The sequence below is a fragment of the Rhinatrema bivittatum genome, chromosome 6 (genome assembly GCF_901001135.1).
Source record: "Rhinatrema bivittatum chromosome 6, aRhiBiv1.1, whole genome shotgun sequence".
Lineage (NCBI taxonomy): Eukaryota > Metazoa > Chordata > Amphibia > Gymnophiona > Rhinatrematidae > Rhinatrema > Rhinatrema bivittatum.
In genome coordinates, this window is record NC_042620.1 from 184,892,792 (window position 1) to 184,909,116 (window position 16,325).

At 43.5% G+C, this 16,325-nt stretch overlaps 1 protein-coding gene and 1 long non-coding RNA gene across 2 annotated transcripts in view; both read left to right on the forward strand.

The window, feature by feature from the left end:
* Positions 1–6,597, forward strand: part of LOC115093892 — a 41,920-nt gene extending 35,323 nt beyond the window's left edge. The window contains exons 2-3 of the long non-coding RNA XR_003857430.1: positions 3,126–3,245; positions 6,434–6,597. This is a non-coding gene — a long non-coding RNA (uncharacterized LOC115093892). The remainder of the gene's footprint in view (positions 1–3,125; positions 3,246–6,433) is intronic.
* The window catches only part of FAM117B (family with sequence similarity 117 member B), a 511,577-nt gene that overhangs the window by 69,003 nt on the left and 426,249 nt on the right, over positions 1–16,325 (forward strand). The window lies entirely within an intron of this gene.

Sequence of the window (16,325 nt, forward strand, 5' to 3'; positions counted from 1 at the left end):
GAAGGCATCGACGTTGGGCAGCGACAAATCCAAGGTAAAGCATCGGCATCGTCACCGAAGGTCGCACGGCTCGGGCATCGACCCGATACCCGCCATCTAAGAAACCTTGGCTGGATGTGGCATCTCAGAGGCCTTTGACTCCACGGTGATCCCCACCGACATCGGTGCAGGGAACCGTACCTCCCCCAGGGCTCTGTGGAGGTACCGGCATCGCCATCACCGCCTCCCCCTCCCCCCCCCCCCATAGCTGCTCTGATTCCATCAGCTATGTGGGCGGAACTGGACGGATACATCTGCCAGGCGGTCCGAGATGCGCGCCATCGACGCCAGTTCCGGTACCATCGGATCCACTACCCATTCCGATACCGGCGTCACCGTCTATTCTGTCACCGATGCCACCGTACCGATGATGCCATCGGTACTGATTCAGATTCCAGCATCTGTTCCATCCATGAATCCGCCAATGCCGACCCCAGACGTATTCATTTTTGCACCTCTGATGGAGAAATTGAACACTTTAATCGATGCTATCCCTAGAAAACCTCAGGACATCGATAAAACTCAGATTCCAGAACCCATGCCAGGTCCTTCAGGGATTCCAAGACCGATTCCTTCACGGTCTCCTTTATTTCCCTCGCTGCCTAAATCTCAGCCATCGATACCTTCAAGACAAAGACCTACCAGTCATTCACAAGACACCTGGACAGACACAGAGGTCTCCACGGATGAGGAGATGCTCTCGGAACCTTCTCCTCCTGAAGAACGCAGAAAATCCCCTCCAGAGGACTTGTCGTTCTCCAATTTTGTGAAAGAAATGGCGGAGACCATCCCATTCCAGCTCCAGTCGGAATTAGATGCCAGACAAAAAACACTTGAAGTGTTACAATTTATAGACCTGCCAAAGGAAATCTTGGCTGTACCAGTTCATGAGGTGCTCCAGGAACTGATGTACAGGTTATGGGAACATCCTGGCTCCACTCCTGCGGTTAACAAGAGATTGGATGCCACATACCTGGTTCAACCCAACCCAGGTTTCCAAAAGACTCTGCTACCTCACCAGTCCGTGGTGGTAGAGTCGGCGCAAAAGAAAGCAAAGAGTAAAAACACACTCTTCAATACCACCAGGGAAAGATAACAGATTCCTTGACAATCTAGGCCGAAAAATGTTTCGGGGGATCTATGCTAGTCTCTAGAATTGCTGCTTACCAGCTCTTCATGACTCAATACCAGCGTAATCTCTGGAAGCAAGTACAAGAGCTTACACAGATACTCCCTGAGCAATTCCATGATCTTTTCTCTCAACTTATACATAAAGGCCTAGAAGCGGGAAAGCACGAGGTCCGTGCGGCGTATGATAGTTTTGAAACCGCATCTAGTCTATCAGCCACAGACATCACAACTCGTCGTTGGGCATGGCTTAAGGCCTCGGACTTAAGACCGGAGGTGCAGGAGAGGCTGGCCGACCTCCCTTGTCTCAGGGACAACCTTTTCGGAGACAAAGTGAAGGAAGCAGTGGCTGTTTTAAAAGATCACACGGAAACTCTGAAACAGCTCTCCTTAATTCCTCAAGAAACCCAACCTTCTTCCAGGAGGCTGCCCAGGAGGGATACAAGGCGTTACTATCCTCCTCTGGCCCGTGCACGTACATCTCGCCCAGCTCAACGTACACAATCTCGACAACAAAGACCATCCAGACCTCAACCCCCTCCTCAGACTGCTCCCACGTCGGGGTTTTGAGATACTCTCAGAGAGCAGAAGCCTTTCCTCCAATCCAGTCCCACTCTTACCGGTAGGAGGTCGGATTGCTTTCTTTCATCACAGCTGGACCTCTATAACCACAGACCACTGGGTACTTTCCATTACATCCCAAGGGTACCGCTTGGGCACCATGTTACCTCTACTTCAAAAGAGAGATTGGCTCTGTTCTCTGGATCTTCAAGACGCCTACGCTCACATTCCCATTTTTCCTCCTCATCGCAAATACCTATGATTTCTGGTCGACGGCCAACATTTTCAATACCGGGTGCTTCCATTCGGCCTCGCCTCAGCACCCAGAGTATTCACAAAGTGCCTAGCAGTGGCCCACCTTCACAAGCAAGGAGTGCATGTGTTTCCTTATCTCGACGATTGGCTCATCAAGAGTCGAACGAAGGAAGGAGCTCTCAATTCCCTCAAGCTCACAATCAACTTACTTCATTCCTTGGGGTTTCTCATCAATTACCAGAAATCCCATTTCACACCATCTCACCTGTTACAATTCATCGGTGCAGATTTAAACACGGTCTTAGCAAAAGCTTTTCTTCCAAGAGACAGTGCGCAGGCACTCGCTCTCCTGGCAAACTCTCTCCGACTTCAACCGCAGGTCACAGCTTGTCCTGGGATAAAGCAAAATTGCTTACCTTGTAATAGGTGTTATCCCAGGACAGCAGGATGTAGTCCTCACGAAACCCACCCGCCACCCTCCGGAGTTGGGTCTGATACGTTTTATTTATTATTTTAATTTTTGACTAACGCTAATTGCTACAAACGAGTGATTAAAAAATAGTAAACAGAGTAGGGATAAATGGTAAATTTTCCTAGTGAATAAAAGTGAATAGATGAGTGCCCCAGGGATCTGTTCATGGAACACTGCTTTTAAATATAATTATAAACTATGTAGAATGGGAACAAAAGTTCTTAAATCACAAGAGGATTATGAAAAATTGCAAGAGGGCATTGTAAAACTGGAAGACTAGGCATGCAAATGGCAAACAAAATTTATTTAAAGTTTTGTTAGTTTAAATGTCAATGATACATAAACACAAAGTGCACGCAGGCACAAAAAACTCAACGTTAGAAATGGAAATGTATCCAACCATTGATATCTGACAACTTTATTATTCCCACCCACCCTCCCTAAACCCCTCTGCTTATCCTATTCCACAATCATAAGTATGAATATCCTAATTATCCACCATCTCTCTGAATTACAGCTAATGTAAGACGTAATGATCCTAAATCAGTGAGGGGTGTTACCCTTCGCCCATCGTTCATATGATTTCCATAGCTTCTGGAAATGTTCCAGGCGATCTTGTTGAATGGCAGTCAATTTGCTCAAATAATAGACACTAGACATTCTCTTCCAGACTTCCGGACTCTGTGGGCAGGTTGCTTGTTTCCAGGAGGCCACTATAGTCAATCGTATGGCTAAAGCCAACTGCATTATTATCATCTGATGTGCTCTACTGGTAGCTGGATAAGAAAAGGTAGGTAAACAGCATTTAACATCTTTTGATACGGTCGTGCCTAACTTTTCTGATAACATGTGAAATACAGAATTCCACAGATCACTGATACCTGGGCATTCCCACCACATATGTTAAAACGTTCCGTTTTGTTTACAGTTCCGCCAACATTGACTAGATATAGTAGGGTATATCATATGCAATTTATATGGGGTCATGTACCAGCGAAAAAGTAACTTATACCCATTTTCCACCAGCAAAGCAGATATCAAAGCATTGGGAGAAGCTCAATAAGACATCCCAAACCTTATCGACCTCCTCCCCTAAATCCTTTATCCATGCCATAACGTGTTTAGGAGTTTCCCTCATATCTCCCAAAAGATACAAATAAATCTTAGAAATCAGTTTCTTAACTTTCCCCTCAGCACCACATAGGCTTTCAAATAGTGATTTATTAGGTGGGAACTGCTGCCCAGTCCTAGCTTTAGCTAAATGATGTTAGTTGTGAGTACATAAAGATATCAGCTGGGGATAAATCGTAATTGGCTTGCAGAGTAGGGAAGCCCATAATTCCGTTGTGGTCAATAAGCTGCCCAACCTGTGCCACTGGGTAAAATATCCACGTTGTAATCCGGGGTGAAATTCCCTGTCATTACAGATGGGAGTACTTCTGTAAAGTCTTTGGGGACCTATCAATGCTCCTTTGGTCTCCTTATGCATCTCATACTTTACGTCTATGGGATAAACACATTCTCGGCCTACTGACCTATTTTGACATGTAAGCCAGATCTGTCCTTCCAGTCTCAGACAGTTAGAGGCTTCCTCTATGAGAACCCATTGTTTTTTTTGTTTTTGTTGGGTTGTTTTTTTTTTTTTGGACAATCCAGATGCCAATCTAGTTTCGCCTTCAACTGGGCAGCTAAATATTTTTTGATATCTGCCATTCCTACCCCACCATATAATTTAGAGCAATATAATATTTGGTGTGCTATTCATGGCAGTCACCTGCGCCAGATAAAATAAAAAAAATTTGTTTCCGCAGAAGTTTAAAATAGCTATCGGGGATTTCAATAGGTAGGGTTTGAAATAAGTATAGCAGGCGAAGTATGTTCATCTTAACAGTCGCTTTTTTTACCCAGCCAAGATAAATTTAAAGAGTTCCACACCACTAAGTCCTGATTAATTTTCTTTGCTAAGGGCTCATAATTTGACTTAAATAAATCTGCTCCTGTGCCCTTCAAATTTATGCCTAGATAACGAATTTTATGTTTAGCCCATTTAAAGGGATAATGTGATTGTAAATATGTGCGGACTGTCATCAAGACAAATTGGCAATAATTCTGTTTTTATCTTAGTTCATTTTAAAATCCCGAAACCTTGCTATAGGTGCTTAATTCCGTAACTAATGCCAGAAAAATAGTTTTTGGACGGCTTAAAGTAAATAGTATATCATCTGCAAACATCGAGATTTTATACCATGTTCCTCCCGTCTCTATTCCCCAGACCATCCTATTATGGCGTATTTTAGTGGCAAACAGTTCCAGAACCAAAGCAAATAAGAGAGGAGAAAGAGGACACCCTTGCTGGTGCCCCTCCCCACCATAAAGCATGTTCAATATCCCCCATTAACTTTGATAAATACTTCTGGAGATGTGTATAATTGGTGAAGCTATTTGATAAATCGAGGTCCCAATTGAAATTTCTCCAAAACTTGGAATAGAAAAGCCCAGTGTATTCTATCAAAAGCTTTCTCAATGTCAACCGACATCAAGATAGATGTTAAGTGTCTGTCTTCAGTACCCGACGCCATTCGTCCAGGGACAAATCCAGATTGATTTGCATGTACTAGAGTGGGCAGAAGGGTTCCTAGTCTATTAGCTAATATTTCCGCTAATATTTCAGATCAATATTTAATAACTATATTGGACGGTACGAGCCACATTGCGTGATGTCCTTGCCTGGTTTAGGTAAAATCGTTATGCCTGCTATATTAGTGTGTGGTCCCAAGTGGGAACCTCCAATTAAAGAATTGAAAGCCTTCATAAGAAGGGGCGCCACTTGCTCGTATGTTTTTTATAAAATTTCCCCGTAAAACCATCTAGGCCGGGAGCCTTCCCAAATTTCAATTCCTTAATAGCCTTACCGACTTCTACTAAAGTCACTTTATTCATATATTCCCTCTGTTTATCAGTTAGTGTGGGAAGTGATACCGTCCACAGATGCTCTGAGAGATCCTCATTCTGTATAGAAGAATCAAACGTATACAAATCCTTTATAGAATTGTACAACTCGCTCCCTGATTTGGACAGGCTTATAAAGAAACAGGCCTTGAGCATCTCTGATTTTCAATATTTGGGACTGTTGTTTTTTTAAGGCATGTGCTAATAATCTATCGGCTTTATTACCTCCTTCAAAATAGCATTGTTTGGTAAGATTCAACTGATGAGCTATTTTATTGCTTAATTTTTCTATACCGATGTTAGTATATACCTTCACACCGGTTTACAATAACTCCTTAAAATAAAATAAATACATAAAATTCATAAAAACAATTTAAGATACAAAAAGTTTCATACAAAAACATAATTTAACCAATCATACGGAGTAAGGGTTACAATCATATAAATAAAAAAAAAAAAAAATTATCTAACAAATTAAAGTAATCAAATAAGACAATATTGAACTTAAAATACTAAAATATTATAAAAGGTTCCTAACTGGTTTCAATTTGAAATGCTTGAGCACAGAACCAGGTTTTCAGTGCTTTCTTAATTTTTAAATTACTTTGGAGCCTTAATTCGTTAGGTAATGAATTCCAAAGGCCTGGACTAGCCAGTGATACAGCCCTTTCTCTGACGGAAGTGAGTCTAGCCGTGGCAATAGATGGAATTGTAAGGAGCCCTTTGCCAGCTGACCGCAGATTTCGCTGCGGAGTATGAATGCGTATGACTGCATTCATCCAATCTACCTGCTCTGCATAGATTGTTTGTGTATTAGACATAAAACCTTATATTTAATTCTAAATTCGACTGGTAGGTGATTTCAATGCCCCAATGCTATTTCAGAAATGTTTATTTGTTGTAACTGTGGCCGAGCAAGATAAAGATTTTGTAGGTCCGCCAATCGTCTGGTTTTTAAGTTCTAGTTCTAAAGAACGAATTTGGTTTTCCAATGACTGACTTTATTGATGTTGTATTTTTTTCTTTTAGGAAGCCTGCGCTATCAACTGGCCACGAATCACAGCTTTGAAACTCTCTAACAGTCATAGATGAAACCTCTGCTGTGTCATTCCACTGCTCGTGTTCCCTGATTATTTTTTTTTTTCCCCATATCGTATTTACTATGGCCTTATCCTCTAATAAAGAATCATTAAATCTCCAGAAGCGGTGTACTGTATCTTCTTGAAGTTCATGTAACTCGCATATTGGTGCGTGGTCCGACCAGGTTATTATGTCAATAGATTTATGAATTATACTAGGAGTGAGCAATTTGTCTATTAGGAACATATCAATTCTTAAGAACCATGAGCTGCTGAATAAGTGAAGTCTCTTGTATTAGTGTTCATAAAACGCCAAATATCAATAAGTGCAAAATGTGCCATCAATTGTTTCAATCCCCTGCTCTGTTTATGGGACAAGGATCTCTTGCCCCTTGATGTGTCTAATACAGGGTTTAATGGGGCATTGAAATCACCTACCACTATTAAGTGATCCCCTGAAAACCGGGTTAACTGTTGAAGATTCTGATAAAAGGAAGCCTGTTTGTGTGGGGCTGTAAATATTAACCAGTAGATATGTCCCTTGTGGCGTAGCCATGTGTATAATCAAAATCCTCCTTGCTGGGTCTTGGTGCAAAACCTGAAAATCCGTACATACATGACTGGCAATCAGAATACCCACTCCCCCATATTTATTATTGGCCCTACTAGGAGTTAGAAATACCTGTGGATAGTGTCGGTTCCCTCGTAATAGCCCTCCATCCCTACGCCTTAGATGTGTCTCCTGCACAAAAAGAATATCCGCTTGAAGTCACTCTTTAAGGAGTCACCCGATCCTTAAGGATCTCTAAGGAGACTTGATCACCCATTACTCCCACATTATATCCCGTTAATCTTGTTTCAATGCCTCACTCCCTTCCTGCCTACATACTCCTCCTTCCCTCCACCACTCAGTCTTACTCTCATTGCTACCTTATGCCCTATGCTACCACCACGCCTTATCCACTATGCAGCTGCATAATGACACTTCATTAAACGTATTTTGATATTACGCACACAGTCGCCCCAGTTGTTGTTCCCCTATTTATATATATTATGTTACTCTATGATGAAGCATTTCACTATATATTATTGTTGAACTGTTGACCTGTTCTATGTTTATTGCTCAATGTTCTATGTTCGATGTAACGCCATAGCCACGACAGTTATGTTCAATTGTAAACCGATATGATTTGATATCTTTGTTCAAGAATGTCGGTATAGAAAAATTCGAAATAAATAAATAAATAAATCTAGCCTCTTCAAAAAGCATACTCCATTTAAATGGAGAATTCAAGCCTTTTGTATTCAGAGAGACTAACTGGAATTTACCCATTGTGAGATGTTATCATGCAACTCTTGTAGCAGTTCCACTTCTTTAGAATGCAGATTCATTACAAACGGAAGGAGAGAAGTTAACAGTAGAGATAAATGTCCCCCTTTAAATTACCAGTATATTGTGCATTGAAGGGATTTTAGTCTAATTCCCTGAGAGAGATTGTGGTCAAGCAGAAACAATCATAGTGCTACCTAGAACCCCCCCACCCACCAAGGCATACCAGGTTGAATTAATAACAGCCTGAAGTGTGTGGCAGGAAAGTAGGCCCCTGCACAGCCGTCCTTGGTTCCCCTGCCTGTATTTAACTGATCTGCAATAAACATACAGACCCAATGTAACATAATTCAAAACCGAAACCCACTATACTCAGTTCCAGGTCATCATATCATGATACCTCTTTGCCAATTGGAACCCACCAAAGGTCAAGCCCACAACGAAGAAATCCTTTGCCTACTTGTGCATTCCCCCCAAAAGTCCGTGTACAGGTGTGATGTCTGGTAGGCAGCAAAGGTGTTGTGTTGAACCAAAATAAAGCCTCCATTAGGCTGTTTGAAAACCTCAGCAGTCTCTCAGTCCAACAATATTTCACCTTACAGTCCGTAGCTGCCTGTTCAAGAGGGTGCACCCTTGGAAGAAGATGAGCTCCCCGAGTTTCTCCTCGGCCTTCGCTTTCCTGATGTAGCTCTCTGCCATCTCTGCGTATCCTTTGTATGATCGGGCATCTGCTCTCGGTGGTTTGTGGGTGCAACTGTATGTATGCTGGCTTCATTAAGAATATGTGCAGCTTCCATAAATGTTTTCACTCATGAAGTAATGCCTCCCAGTGTAAATGTCAGTCCAAAGAGGAACAGCCACTTATATCGTACCCCTTCTCGGCACAAGGCCTCGGTGATACCGTGGAAGCTCCTTCTTTTCTGTAATGTTAGTGGAGACAAGTCTGTAAACACAAAAAATGTTGTGGCCTTGCCATTGTAGCTGGTTGTCCTTCCTAGCAGCTTGAAAACTCTCCTCCTGGCGAAATTCCCTGTAGCATACAATTTTATGTCCCGTGGGAAGTTATTCCTCCTGGTTCCCAGTGCCCGGTGTGCCCTTTCCAGATGTATAGAATCTATATCACTCCTCTCTGTGTTTAAGGAGGATGAATCTACTGATTTGTTGAACCACTGCTGTGGTGTCCTTGTATTCATCCAGTTCTGGGACTCCCCGGAAGTGAAGATTACAGCGGCGAGATCTGTTCTCTAAATCCTCGAGTCTTTTTTTTCTTGTGTCAAATCATACTCTGTTTCCAAGCTTTTTTAGTAAGCTTGTCCACTGATACAATTTGTTCCTCCATTTGTGTCTCCATGTCATCCACCCTTTGCCCAATGGCCCCCTATATCCTGGCAGAGCTCAGCTACCAGCTGAGAGAACTCTTGTTTTTATGCCTCCTATGTTAGTATTCAGTTCCTCAAACCAATGTATGAAATCTGCTTTGGAGACATTTTCATATGAGGTCGAGGAGGGTGTCTGGTTTTGAGGCCCACTGGCTTTATTAACTGTTTCCCATGCTGCTCTGGTCGCCATTTTGTCTTGGCTGCCGGCGGTATTTTGAGGAGCTGCTGCTGCGTAAGAAAATTCACAGGTTCGACATCGGGAGAGGAGCACTACTGTTGCCACCAAATCGGGTACCTTTTCGCCACCTTTTATGTCTATATTTGAAAGCTTTTCACGGCGGGGGACCGGGAGCTTTCGAGTTATGCAGCCATCGGGGCAGGTGATGTTGCTTCCTCCAGTAAACAAAATTTAATGTGGACAAATTCAAAGTGATGCACTTATAGGTGAATTTTAAAAGCTCTACTCGCACCAAAGGCAGGAGATACATGCACAAATGGGGCTGGTGCACACTATGCGGATTTTAAAAGGCACCCATGTTGTGCGCGTAGCAGGAGATATGCACAAATCAAAAGTTCAGAAATGGGGCCAGCGGCATGGTCTGGGCAGGGTGTGGGCATGTCTGGGGAAGGCCAAGAAATGTACACGTAAATACTTACATGCATGGGTGCATGCTGGGATCTCCTGTTGCATAATTTTACTACTGCTATGAATGGTGTGTAAGTACAAAAACAAACGGGACTAATTCTGCTGCTGTATCATCTCCAGATAATTTGACTTGAGGATTGAACCAGAAATTTCCACTTTGGGAGTATTCAGTATTACTACTGAGCCATCTGGTCTACAGTCTTATTTTCATTTTTAAATCTTTCCAGGGATCGATCTATAATGGGATGACCACATATAGACTAAGTGTAATACATTTGAATCCTATAGGAATAGTTTGGGAGTGGGTGTAAATAGTTTGTGGTTATATACTGAATTATAGGTCTGGAATAACTAAAATCACACTCTAATTGTAGTGAAATCACACATAAGAACAAAAGAAATTGCCATACTGGGTCAGACTAAGGGTCCATCAAGCCCAGCATCCTGTTTCCAAAAGTGGCCAAAGCAGGCTACAAGTACCCAAAAACTAAGTATATCCCACGCTTCTGATGCTAGTAATAGCAGTGGCTATTTTCTAAGACAACTTGATTAATAGCAGGTAATGGACTTCTCCAAGAACTTATCCAAACCCAGCTACACTAACTGCACTAACCACATCCCCTGGCAACAAATTCCAGAGTTTAATTGTGCATTGAGTGAAATAAATAATTTTCTCCAATTAGTTATAAATGTGCTACATGCTAACTTCATGGAATGCCCCCTAATCCTTCTATTATCCGAAAGCGTAAATAACAGATTCATATTTACCCGTTCTAGACCTTTCATGATTTTAAAGACCTCTATCATATCCCCCCCCCCCCCCCCCCCATAGCTGTCTTTTCTCCAAGCTGAACAACCCTAATCTCTTTAGCCTTTCCTCTTAGAGGAGTGATTCCATCCCCTTTATTATTTTGGTCACTCTTCTCTGTACTTTCTCCATTGCAATTATATCTTTCTTGAGATGCGGCGGTCAGAATTGTACACAGTATCTAAGTTGCGGTCTCATCATGGAGCAATACACAGGCATTATGACATCCTCCGTTTTTATTCACCATTCCCTTCCTAATAATTCTTAATATTCTGTTTGCTTTTTTGACTGCCGTAGCACACTGAGCCGACGATTTCAATGTATTATCCACTATGACGCCTAGATCTCTTTCCTGGATGGTAGGTACCATAATAGGAGCTAACATTGTATAACTACAGCATGGGTTATTTTTCCCTATATGCATCACCTTGCACTTATCCATATTAAACTTAATCTGCCATTTGGATACCCAATTTTTCACAAGGTCCTCCTGCAATTTATCGCAATCTGCTTGTGATTTAACTACTCTGAATTTTGTATCATCTGTAAACTTGATTACCTCACTCATCATATTCCTTTCCAGATCTTTTATAAATATATTGAAAAGCACAGGTCCTAGTACAGATTCTTGAGGAACTCCACTGTATAACCTTTTTCACTGAGAAAATTGTCCGTTTAATCCTACTCTGTTTCCTATCTTTTAGCCAGTTTGTAATCCACGAAAGGACATTGTCACCTATCCCATGACTTTTTTTTACTTTTCTTAGAAGCCTCTCATGAGGAACTTTGTCAAATACCTTCTGAAAATCCAACTTTTTAATTATGACAAATACTTATTAGCTTTTATATATTGACATTCGTGGGTACCTCATGCCGGTTTAGAGTATAACTGAAGGAGGAAAATACAAAAAACCAGGGTGGGGGGAGGGGAGCAGATAGGAAGAGAGAAGGGGCGAGAAAAGAGAGGGAAAACAGGAAGAGAATAGGAACAGTACCTGATGGAAAACAGAAGAACATAATATGTAACATAGTAAATTATACACTCAAAAAGAGACTGTGTATAACCTTATACACTGTGGGCCTGAAGTTTCCCCCTGCGCGTGCCAAGCCCTGGGATGCGCGTAAATCCTGGGGGGGCGTGTGGCAGGGTGGGGCCGCGGGCATAGTTCTGGCCCGGGGGTGTGGCAGAGGCCTCCCAAATGGCTCCCAGGCCTGGGAATTGCGAGCCTGCGGCTGGCCCAGTGCGTGCAAGTTACGCCTGCCTCGGGCAGGCTTAACTTGTGCAACAAAGGTAGGGGGTGTGTGTAGGTAGGGCTGGAGGGGAAGGTGGGGGGGGGGGGGGTAGAAGGAAAGTTCCCTCCAAGGCCGCTCCGATTTCGGAGCGGCCTTGGAGGGAACAGAGGCAGGCTGCTGATTTTGCACAGCATTGAAGGTATGTTTGAGACTTAAGGTCTAATAAACCTTTATAATACTGGGCACATTTCAAACGTTTGTTATCCAGCCCTAGCAACAGATTATGGACGGAGGCATATTCCGGAAACCTGGGATTCCTGCCGCATTGTACCTGGATGAAGTGCCTCAACTGAAGAAACCCATAATGGTCTTGGTTGGCAAGCGAGTATTTAGTCTTTAGGTCTTGAAAGCTGAGGAGATGACCTGAAGCCAAGCCAGAACTAAATAGCTGCGAGATCCAAATCAGTCCTTTCTCTTTCCAGGTAGTAAAGAGTGAACGGACCATCCCTGGGGGAAACAGGGGGCAGCCAGTGATATGCAGGCAGGCTGTGTTGCCCGGCCAGAGTCCCAATTGCTTGCAAATAAACCTCCATGCTTGACGCATAGGCCTGATCATTGTACTGTGAAGTAAGTACGGAGGTAACATATCAGAGGGCATGTGTAAAAGAGAACTTAGAGACCAGGGAGCCCCCCAATCCTTATAGAATTGCAATGGGGTAACATAATCTGTATCAAAAGAGCCAATCCCGGATATGGCGGAGTAAACAAGCACAGTTATATAAAGACAAATCCGGGCAATTAAGACCTCCCCGTTGTTTTGACTGCATTAACATTGGTAGAGGTATGCGAGCACGTTTGCCCCCCCAGATAAACAGGTTCAATGCTCGGTTAATTTCCGTAATATCTGTCCGGGTCAGCCAGATAGGCAGCATTTGGAATAAATATATCCAGCGGGATATCTCCATCATTTTCACTAATTGTATCTTCCCCGACAGGGAGAGGGGGGAGATCCCTCCACTGTTTCAGGTTACGAATCAGTTTTTGTTTTAAGGGACCTACATTAAGGGAGTATAACTGGGTTGGATCCGCTGGAATCTTGACTCCTAGATACTTTAGGTCAGAGGAGACCCACTTTAAAGGGAACACCCCGACCCATGAAGCCTGCAACCGCCCCGTGATATCCAAGGCCTCCGACTTAATCGGTATTAATTTTCAAACCTGCGAATTTACCAAAGGCCCTCTGAATATCAAGCACCTCTGGTAAGGCCAACATTGGATTGTGAAGAAAGATTAACATATCATCCGCAAAAGCTGCTATAGTAAATGGAGTAGAGATATCTTGAAACCCAGATATCGCCGGGGAACTACCCAATTTCCTTAGTAAGGGATCCAGAGAGAGGACATATAAAATAGGCGACAGGGGACAACCTTGTCTGACTCCCCGCTGGATAGAGATGGTATCAGAGAGCGTGTCGTTAACCAGGAGATGGGATTTTGGGATCTTATATAACATAGTGATCCGGTGGTAGACATTCCCTGTTATCCCAAATCTGCGCAATACAGAGAACATATATTCCCAGGCCACCCTATCAAAGGCTTTCTCGGAATCGAATCCGACCGCCATGGATGGGTGCCCTTGTTGCCTAGTGATTTCAATTGCAGACATTAATTTGATAACTGTTGAACTGGGCTTACGGTGTTTAACAAATCCAGTTTGATGGGAAGAAATGATATCCGGAAGGGCCGTACTCAAACGATTAGCTAAGATACGGGCATAAATTTTCAGGTCACAATTTAAGAGCGATATAGGTCGATAGGAAGCGGCGTTTAACGGATCCTTCCCAGGTTTAGGAAGGATAGTAATATAAGCTGTGTTGAAGTCACTAGGAAATTCCCCCCCAAATTCTGCTTTCCTGAAGAACTGACATAATGGTTTGGTTAGTTGAGGTCGTAAAATTTTATAAAAGTCTGAAGGGAAGCCGTCTGGACCTGGAGCTTTATGGGGCTTACTTTGTTGGATTACCTGCTGAATTTCTTGTTCCAAAATTGGTTTGTTTAAAGCGTCTAATTGAGAGGCTGTCAGTTGCGGCAATGAGAGAGTTTTAAAAAACTGCTTCATCATGTGAGGAGCCTACTCTATCTTCTGTGTACAAGTGGCTGTAAAAGTCCCGCAGAACTTTACAAACCTCTGGGGTTTTGGTAACCAATTGCCCAGTGTCTGTGCGGAGGCTGCTGATAAAGTTTTTCCTTCTTTTAGTGGCTACTAATCTGGCAAGTAAGCCTCCCGCTTTATTCCCAAATCGATGGTAATTAAGCTCTGCATGTGTTAGGGCCTTCTGAGCTCTCACATGAAGAAGGGAGTTCAGTTGATTTAAACACGCCCAATAAGCTTCTTTAGTGGCTGGTGACGGGGCCTGTGCTAGCATTCTTTTCCGATCTTTTAATTCCGTTTCTAACTGCAAAATAGAGCTCACTAGCTGTTTCCTCCTTTTAACAGTATAGGCAATGATATCGCCACGTATAACAGCTTTCCCTGTTGCCCAAAAAAGTATTGGTTGATCTATGTGCTCTTCATTGTTCCTCTCAAATTCCTCCCATTTTTGGCGCAAATACTGATGAAATTGTTTATCATTGCCCAGGCGGCTCGGAAATCGCCAAGATCCTGGGGTACGGGGCTCCCTGGATAGCTTGAAACACACCCACGTTGGAGCGTGGTCTGATATTACTATGGAACCAACGTCTGCCGCTTCGACCCAAGTAAATAGAGAAGAAGTCACGAGCACATAATCAATACGTGACATGGTGTGGTGCGCTCGGGAGACATGTGTATACTCTCGGGCCGTGGGATTCAAAACCCTCCAGACATCTAACAGGTCCAGTTTCCTGCATATATAATCTATATCAGATTCTTTTGGTACTTTATAACTGCTAGGGATACTTGATTTGTCTAAGGTTGCATCGGAGACACCATTAAAGTCTCCTGCCAGGATCAAAGAACCTTGAAGGTGCTCTATAATCTGAGAGAGAAGATGTCCAAAAAATTTGCTATCGGCAGTATTAGGGGCATATACATTACCAATAGTGAGAGGTTGCCCCTCTAGCATGCCTGTGATGAGAATAAATCTGCCTTCCGGGTCTGCCACTTCTTTAGAGATGATATAGGGAGTATTTTTGTTCACCAGTATCGCCACCCCTCTCTTGCGACCAACCGCAGGGGCAAAGTGGCAAGTAGTCATCCATTCCCTACAAAGCTTTTTATTTTCCAAAATGTTGAGGTGTGTTTCCTGGAGGCACGCTATATGCGTGTTAAGACGGGCCAGGTGCTGGAAAACCTTTTTCCTTTTTATAGGACTACCAAGGCCATCTACATTCCAGGAGACCACTTTATATGTGGAGCCCATTATCCAGCTTCCCCTCCAAAGCTACATACCGGAGTAACATCAATGAGAAAAGAAAGGGAGGCCCCCAGCCTAGCCCCCCCTTCCCCCCAACAACGCCAACCGTGCTACTGTAGGACTGTAGTGAGCCACAACCCGTTTCTCCAAAACAATTCCAACAATCGTGGTTCCCTGTGCAATACCCCAAAGATAAAGGAAAAAACAAAACCCCCCACCCCCCCTTTCCCCCTCATATCTACTAACCCTACACAGGCTAAGCCTGAAGTGAGAGCACGCAGGGATGTGTTGGGAGCATAGGACCCCCCCTCCCCCACTCCCTTGCTCGTGCTTAAATCAGATAAACAGTGAATAAAGAACTTCCAAATTAAAGTACATCACTTTTTTAAGTCCTCCTGAAGTTGTCTCGTGGCTTCGGGGGATGAGTACACAGTCCAGCTCCCCTCTCTGTAGACTTTCAATTTCGCTGGAAATTGTAGCATGAAACGGACCTGTTTTTCAAAAAGTAAATTACACACCGCTGAGAGAGCCTTCCGTTGCGCTGTGACCCGTACCGAATAATCCGGTGCCATGCGGATGCGATGCCCTTGGAACTGCAGATCAGGTAATTTCCGCGCTGCTTGTAACACACTCTCCTTATGGTGATAATTTAGGATTTTTATGATGACTATCCGCGGGCGAGAGTTCAGCCCGGCGTCTGAAGGTCGCGGTCCCAGCCTGTGCGCCCGCTCGATTTCAAAGCGGGTCTGCAGCTCGCTTAACCCAAGGGCCTCTGGAGTCCAAGTCATCAATGTAGAACGGAGATTCTGGTCCAGAATAGATTCCGGGAAGCCGAGCAGCCGCAAGTTAGACCGCCTTGATCGATTCTCCAAATCATCAGTTTTATCTTTTTGTTCCGCCAATTCTTTTTCCAGGACATGGACTCGATTTGTGAGGGCAAGTACGTCATCTTCCAAGACTCCCGTGCGGCCTTCAACCTGGTCGAGCCTGGGAGCAAATTCTGATAAAGCTGATTGCATCGACGTCAATTGCTCAGAAAGCCCTGTAAATT